The following is a 9,497-nucleotide window of genomic DNA, read 5'->3' as shown; positions in this document are numbered from 1 at the left end:
GCATTATTCATTCATTTAAGTGAAAATAACCACCGAATAAATTGGATTGATAGTTCAGTAATTGCAAGGTCAAGAGATGTCTTATCACGAAATCTTTTAGTCGTGGCCTTTTTCATTTAGACCCTTGTATCTGTAACATGTTTAAGAATGACCTCAAAGATATAATTTACTGACTTAAATAAAAATCAGTTTTGCCTTAGAGTTTTAATTAAATTTTGTGTAATGTATGTCTGTCATGTATTGTGAAATATGGTTTTATTTTACCAAGTCTGAAATAGCTGTCACTATAATCCTTTAATTGTCTGAAATTGTATCTGAGATGATTGTCTTAAACCTTTAATTGCACCCATTGTTTATGCTTGTTTGGGAAGGTTTTCTTATCTTCCAGGTGTGTCGGATTCTAGGTACTAATCTCTTTATAATCCCTATCAGTCAGTTATACGAATCTTCTTGTATTGTCTTTTCTCATATGTATGTCAGTATCTGCTCAGTAAAGGACTTTTAAAGTCGAAAGATCTTGCAGACCTCCTTCGTTTATTTTTCCTTCGTGGCTATATCTTATTTATGGATTTATCACGTTCCTAACTTTCGTGATTCAGTTATACATATATATATATATATATATATATATATATATATATATATATATATATATTATATATGTGTATTAATATATATATATATATATATATATATATATATATATATTCCAGGAAAATATGTTGACTACTCCTGACGTCTTGGTCATTTTATACCTTGCTTAGCAGCTGGTTATATCGAATTTCTGTGATTTACTGAACTGAACTTCTAAATACTCAAATTTCACGACTCTTAGCATTTGTTTGTACTACTGGCAAGATTTATCTGTTTAGTCGTCGTTGTTGTTGTTGATATTTGTATGGTGGTTTTTCGTTGCATGGAACCAGAGGTTATTCAGCAACGGGACCAACGGCTTTACGTGACTTCCGAACCACGTCGACAGTGAACTTCTATCGCCAGAAATACGCATTTCTCACACCTCAGTGGAATGCCCGAGAATCGAACTCGCGGCCACCGAGGTGGCAGGCCAAGACCCTACCGATCACGCCACTGTGGCGCTTGTTGTTATTTAAAAAGTATACAGCTCATTGCGTAAGTACATCGCACCATTGACATGTATAAATTGGTTAACCGAGATATGCCGATTATTTGAAAACTACTTAATTTCATGACTTACTTATGAAAGGAATCATGATGCCCAAAGACTATCCCTGATTCATTTCTCAGTCTTCACTTAAGGGCTCCATAACTGATATAGCGATAGAAGGTGAAGAGAAAGGTGGGACATTGAAGAGTGTGACCTCACTGGAATTCGTGTCAACGCGGTAAAAAGGGATGATTGGAAACGATGCTTCAAAAAGAACCTTTCGTCATTTTTCTGTCAACGTGCAGGGTAAAATTAAGCCCTGTTTGTATTTTATGAAGATAGATTAATGAGTTCTGGTATGATAAAAGACTTTGTGTACATTTAATATGGAATGTCTATTAGCTAACACTACTATTTTCGTTGCCCTCACTGTTCGTTGGAGTCTCTCCTGTGCCTTACGGCAGGTTAGAATATTCATAGACATTTCTTTCTTCAGAGATTCTGAGTAAGCGTAACTTTTTTGGATATGCAATGTAAATATTATAAGAAATTATATTTTTAAATATCAAAGTTGTAAATGTAATCAGTCATTGCTACATTTCATTGATTATATATATATAATATATATATATATATATATATATGTGTGTATTATTATATATTATATATATATATATATATATATATATATATGTATATATGTATATTATATATATATATATATATATATTATATATATATTATTATTATACTGGTTTTTCTGCTACTCCTTCCGACCTTATTAATAGCCACAGGAACCTACCAAATTCTTGATTTCTTCACACTTTTTGCATAGGCGGATCACTGCAAGCCCTTGGATCCAAATACAAGTAAAAGATGATGCTCTTCTTTCCATGGAAGGATTCGAATCCATACATGCTAGTAACACTTGAGGATGTCCACTTTGCCTGCCTCGGAAGAAAAGGGCTTCTTCGCTTATTATTTCTTACAATAACAAATGTTAAGTCACGAATGATTCATATCAAAGTCACTTTACCTTGGGATTGAATTACACCCAAAGGGGAATATAATTCGGCTATTCGGGAATCCTTTAGCCACGGCCTGGTTTACAAACTATGGTAGACAGTAACTGACGAACCGGCCATTCTAAACTAGGCATCGGTTCGAATCCTGGCCGGCGCTAAAGTACTTATTTGTTAGTTGACTTTAGGCGTATGCTCCTCCTAAGGTAGTACAGTGCACTCAGTAGTAAGCAATAATTGTTTGGCTTCTTATATTATATATACATAATAGATATATAGATGATTATAGATATATATATATATATATATATATATATATATATATATATATATATTTTTTTTTTTTTTTTTTTTTTTTATAAATTTGTTCTTCAACATTAAGGAATGTTACACTAATTGAACTGGTATATCTAGTTTGTGTAAGTCAAAAGTCTGTCGTCATTATCTCCGTTGGAAATATGTCGATCCGTCCTTGACTTTGCTTCAGCCCCCCCCCCCCCCTCCACAACACACACACACACTCACAAGATTTATTATACGAAGCTGCAGTATTCAATCGCCGCCCCCCCCCCTCCCATCCTTCCACATCTCGTCTGACTCGCCCCCCCCCCCCCCACACACACACACACATTTCCGTTTCTTCCAGCCTATTAACTTCCGTTCAACGATCGCAAGTAACAAAAGCCTCTTGTATCACTGAGAAAACGCGGGAATGGAACGAAGGTGGGATAGGAAGTAGGAATTTTGCTCTCTCTTTCACACACACACACACACGTGTATGGTTGTCGGTAAAAATTATCCATTGGAACCTCCAATTACTACAGCATTGAATACTGGTTCAGGCAATTGTATAGAACGTTTTGCTTACTTACAAATCACTGAACTCCTAAAAGTGTTCCGTTTAAGTTGCAGTATGATTAGTCTGTGTATTACTATTTTATAGCATGTTAAGTTCCTAGTATCGCACTCCTGTACCTTTTGCCATAGACCCTGGTATGTTTCTCTCTCTCTCTCTCTCTCTCTCTCTCTCTCTCTCTCTCTCTATCTGTAATTTTTTTGCCTAAACGGATTGCATCATGGATGTAGAAAGAAGCTTTTGTCATCAGGACACAATCTTTGACACTAAATTTATTGCCACGTTATTTTGTTAAACCTATCCCTGTAGGTTTCATATATTCGTTTATTTGTGCATGGCCACCTAAATAAATGGTCTAACAATTTAGAATAGAAGGTGATATTCGAATTGGCGTCTGAAACATTTGGTGACAATCATTTGGTTGTGCGAAATGTCATGGGACGGAAGCGAAGGGTCACCTTCATAGTTACACGGAATGAATAAACAAAAGTTGGTCGAAAACATTCACCTGTAATGTCAGACGTTACATGAAATACATCCCTCGTTATGAAATTGCAGCGAAAATATCCCACGACTTTTATTTGTGTTTGATAGTTCCGTCCACTTGTGTTGACGGACATTGTGGAGCTTTTGGGAACATTGGGCGTCGCTTTGCAATTTGATCTCTGTCCAGAGGCGCCATAATGGTGGTCGTGTCCACTGGTCCTCAGGGATTGATTGGGCGCCGTTTTTATTCGCGCTTCTGTGAAGTTTCGCTGTTTATTTGTTTACTCTTCATTATTTAATTACCGTCCTATTTACGTATAGTTCGATTTCAAATATGTTTCGGGCAGGCAAAAAGGAATTTCAGTGTGAAATAGACTGAATTAATTGCAAGAAATGCAGTTTTTTATTCGACACTTGACTGTAAAGTAGCAAAAATCTGAAGCATATTTTGAGATTTCATTTCCAGCAGGCTGCTTTATTAAACTGTAGGACGTATTGTACGTATTCGCGGCGGGAAACGTTGATTTATATCTCAAAATAAAGAAATAGGTATATTATATTTAGAGCTGTCAGTGTAGGCAGACCACAGAAGGAAGGCTTCGATGGTATGGACACCTGTTACGAAGGGAGGAACGTCATGTTGGAAGACATACGATGGAAATGGAAGTGCGGGGTAGAAGGAAGAAGGGAAGACCAAGAAAGAGATGGCGTGATTGTGTAGGGGAAGATATGGAATTGAAAAGTATAAATGAGAACGAGGCACAGGACAGAAATCGATGGAGACGGTTATTCGCAATGGCGACCCCATATAAAAATGGTTTAAGCTAGGAAGAAGAAGTGTAGGCAGACCAGTGAGGTATTGGGATGATTAATTTTTGCGGAAATTCTCTGATAAAGAAAATTTTGCATTCGCAAAAAAATTTTTAAACATACTTGTATATGCAAATACATAATGTAAACATCGTGTTATACACTTATTTTTAAATAATAGGAATATTGACATTTCGGCCCTTTGCAATTCAGATGACTTATTGAGGTCTTCGTCTATTATGATTATTGACTGGAACAGAAACCGGTGACCGTGAAAATTCGTTGAATCGGAAACACCATTTCTTTATAATCATACTTAAACAGGCTGACGACTGGAAAGACACCGGAAGTTGATGGGGTTACGAGGGAGATGCTGCAGTGCAGTGGTGAATTTTGACTGAGTGGCTGACCAGGGTGTATAAGGTATGTCTGGATGATGAATTAGGTGCCAGTAAAATTGATGAGACGGAGTAATTGTTCCTCTGTATCAAGGTAAAGGCAGTTGAGAATACTGTAAGAGTCTTGCGGGCCTTATGTCTATGTACAGTGCACCAGGTAAGCGTATGGTAGGCTTTTAATTCAGAAAGTAAGACAGATGACGGGAAAATGCACTGTGAGTATGGAGAAAGAGTATATATGGTGTTTGGTTTGTGTGTTTGTAATGAAACAAGTAAGTGAGAAGTTTAAAAGTCGAGACAAAAGGTTTATATGATAAACATGAACAAATCAAAATTCATTGTGGAAGGTGTTCAGAGCGTTTATTAGAATAATAAAGGCAATTAGGTGAGAGCAATGAAGCGCTTTCATGAGGAAAGCAAATCATGTTAATCCAAACAGGAGACTATCTGGTTTGATGTAAAGGCTGATAAGAGACCATAGTATTTTATGTCTCCATGGCTCTTTGATATCTTTGCGGATGGAGCAATGCAAGAAAAAGGTGTATTATTCTAAAGTGTTAGTGGGAGAGGACAAGCGGACTTAAGAAGCACTTGATAATTGGTGTGAAAAGCAAATAAAAGGAATGTTCTAATTAGATATGAATCAGAATAAAAGGTATATAGCAAAATGTGTGTAGAGGGTTCGGCACTTGCGATAATGAACCATCTACTTAGGTATATGAATTTTCTAATGTAGAAGTTTTATGAACAAGTTCATTCAAGATTCTTCAGTAGAATTACATTATGTGAATATATATATATATATATATATAGTATATATATATATATATATATATATATATATCTTTATATTTATATTTGCATATATTATATACATTTATTGTGTGTTTGTGTGCGCGCGCACACTCGCTCGCGTTGATACAATTACCAACAGGACCTCATTGAAATTGGATGGTATCTATAGCAGAGATGTTTATAAAAAATAAATAAATAAATAAATAAAAATACAAGCTTTCCTGGACTAACAGTCCTCACTGTCAAGTGTCTGTGGAATGACTGGACACGTAGTGCAGATGTATTTACATCTGTGTTGGGGGGATGATTAACGTGTTATTACCCTCCTTCTGCTTTTGCGTTTCTTTTCTATTGTAGAGTGTATGATTTTGCTTGATAGGCTGTTTCTTGTGTTACCTGCCATTACATGTTTGCGCATGTTATGAAGGCATACTCTATAACCACTCTGGCCGTTTTGTGTGTTACTTTAAAAAAATTCACATTTTCTTAATTCATATTTTCCCAATCGATTTTACGGTCTTTTTCCCAACAGCGCTCGGCGACTGTCGGCGTCTGATTGTAGAGCCTTATATTTCGTGTATTTATTTATTTTGTTCTTTTGTATATTGCCGTTTTCGCAGAAGTAATGCTCTTCGCAGTCAAGAGACGCTGCCATATACTTTAACCCGCCTCTTGCCTCCCCCTCCTCGACCAGCTATTTGTTTCCAAGTACTCCTAATGATGTTTTTGTAACGCCGATCAATTTGAAATCGTCTACCTTGCTGTTAATGGGTGTAATGGTGGTGGTGTCCGGGGTTGTAATTATTTTCTTCCCTTTCAAATGTTCCTTTTCTATCTTTTGCCTCTTCACTAAATAGATATTTTTGCCTTGATGTCTGCCCGTTTCCACCAATACTTAGTGTATCCTAATCTCCTAAAACTCTCCCTCAGGTATTCCAGCTCTTCATCCAAGAATTCCGGACTGCAAATCCTACAAGCCCTTATGGTCAACTCTGTCATTACTTCCATTATCAATAAGGTTCGGTTAGTAATTGTATTAATGCACAGAACAATTGTGTGTGTGTGTGTGTGTGTGTGTGTGTGTGAGAGAGAGAGAGAGATACAATGGTGCAGATGGGTTTAGTTAATTCAAGTGGAATGCGCCTGAATTAGACAAATAGATTTTACCATAATTGTGCATTAGTTCGGATTCTGTCATGAAAGGTGGACGTTTCTCTGTTTTAGGACACTTCCACATAGGCCGTTGTGTTCAGCATAAAAGAAGAAATGCAAGGAGATAGGAGGTCATTATGACAACTAACAATACATAAATATCTGGTAAGAGAGACCAATAAAACACTCGGATACCATAATGGAAAAGGTTTTAGTCTGCTTTACAGTAAAATGCATCTGAATTGAAAAGGTATCTTTATGCATGAGCTAAACTAGACATTTTGTCTGTCTTCTTAACAGTGCTTAAGTAATGCGTTGTTGCGAACCTTACCACCACGGAGGCGGTAGGTATGACTCTTTGAATAAGACAACAGGGCGCACTGTCACATGCAGATTTTAGCACTTGAATTATGGGTAATATTTGTGCATAGGAAACTTTGGCAACATTGGTCTCTTAGTGCACATGTGTAGGTTTACCAGAAGCACACTGAACTCTCCTACATACAGTGCTCCAGTCTTGTATGCACCTACTCATTCCCCAAATATTGTGGTATATCCTCTCCAGCACCTCCTTCGTGACATCTATCCAGCCTTTGAAGGATCCTATTTTCCTTAAGGCAACGATGAAGCGGATTAAGACAATTAACAGAACCAATGGCGGCATAGCGGTGACCCCCAGGCATCACCTAAGGGTATATCTCCCACTATATACTTCGCTAATGAAACTACTCCTGTCATTCACTACTTGATAAGGGTGGAAGTAAGCCCATCGAAATATAGTCATCAGCTTTGAACCAGTGTGTTTTATCAGGCCCTTTATACTTGAAAAGTATCCTGTTTTAACAGAACTTATTTACATATATATTTATATATATGTAATATATATAGATATATAATATATATAATATATTATATATATATATATATATATATATATATATATATGTATATATGGTATATATATAAGATATATATATATATATATATAGAATATATATATATATAAAACATATATGTAAATCGCCTCATTGTACAACTAAATATCATATAGCTTCGTTTCGGGCAAACGAAATACGTAGGTGTATTGCACTTGACTGCACCGCCGATATTCGTTAAATTTGTTAGTAACCTTGTTATATATTTTTCCAGCAAGAAACTGCCTCCGCTTAACGGAAAATGTAATTGGGAGAGAGAAGGTAGTTTCTATCAAAGTCTTCCGCTCCTTTGTCTGCCAAAGATCATTGGTGAAAAGTTTGTCGAATTTACCTTTTGGTGATGATGGATATCCAGTGAAAGTTAAATTCACGAAATGCATCGATCTACGTTCATTTCATTAATTTAAGGCGACGGATTAACTCGGCTGCAGTAACTAAAGTATCATGAATGTGAACGAAAATAAGCAGAGATAATATAAAAAAAGACTTGAGGTTTTCAGGGAGAATAATCAAATTGATTAAGGCGAAAGACTTGATAAATGAAATATTGATGATATATATGTACGTCGCTTTTTAAGATTTGAGGCGTCCGCAATATGAATATAGTTAAGACAGTCGGTATAACTCCAGAGAACTTCTAATGGCGCAGAAAATGGAAGTTGACCCTAGATCAGTGTAGAATCTCAGTCTGTTGTTGACGTTGTTGTGGTTTGAAAATCGGCGAAGTTCTCACCGAGGAAGTAAACAGGAGGGAAGTTTAGTGAGAAATTACCATTTTTCACGAAGGCTGCGTCGGATCATAAAACCAGTGATCCGAGGAACCGTTTGGTGATTATGGATAATGGATGTTAATGAAATTATAATGGTAAAAGAGAGAGTTTAGGCATAAGGCTCCGTAATAAGTAAGATTTGGATAAGGGGCGGCAAGTGAAATGGAATATAAGGTATATTCATTTTAGCCGCTTGATTTTTATTTCTATTTATTTTTGGTATGGCAATATGATGCCCCGTTACAGTATTCAGTATTTTGGAAGTCTTTTGTTTTTATGTTAAAGTGCGAGGGTTTTTATAGTGGCTAAGAATAGTAAGAATACTATAAATAAGAACCTATATCGTGAGATGGTAAAATCCTTTTGTTTGCGAACAGCACAAGATGCCGGAGAGACTGAAGATTCAACAGTTAAAGTTGAATTTAGGCACAATTCCCCAATTGGCGTGATCTTTAAGGGGCAACAACTGACTCCCAAATGGCTGTATACTCTCGTTCCACAGATCGTTATCTGAATCGCCAAGAAACATTAGAAGGGATTGTCCTTTGGCCATTGTGGTAACATTCCAAAAGGTTTCCTGAATTATTTGCTTCTGGATCTGAATCTGGACTTTTCTTGTCCAAGGCTTTGCTCCTCAGGACCTTTCAGGATAATCTGACTCTGGCAGGAAAATCCTTGAAAATTTTAGGTTTTCTGAAAGTCTGTGTAAGCCAGCGATCCGGATTTTTTCAGTGTACAGAAGGAAATGAAATGACTAATGTTAGCCTAAGTAAACATTCGCTTTCAGTCACATTAAAATAAAAAGAAAAATCATGTACATCTATGTAAACATTCGTGTCCAGTAACATTTTAATGTTACTGATGAAACCTTTCAGAAAATTATGTTATGATTTGGAACCCAGAGTGCCTTTAGAAGTAGTCCGATGATTTCCTTATCATTATTTTGATCCTGAAGCTCCTTTTCCACAAGCATTTGAATGAAGCAATGTTTCTAGCTCAAAGACCCTTTGATCCTACCATACATTTTCTAAACCTTTTGGGGGGAAAATATCCGATCTACATTCGGAAGCCTTTTACAATTCTAGGTTTTCGAGTGCCAGTTAAAAAAAAGAAATTAATAAAAAAAATACCACTCCTGACGATTTTC

This window comes from Macrobrachium nipponense, chromosome 32 (genome assembly GCF_015104395.2).
Source record: "Macrobrachium nipponense isolate FS-2020 chromosome 32, ASM1510439v2, whole genome shotgun sequence".
NCBI lineage: Eukaryota > Metazoa > Arthropoda > Malacostraca > Decapoda > Palaemonidae > Macrobrachium > Macrobrachium nipponense.
Note: the sequence above shows the minus strand (reverse complement) of the source record.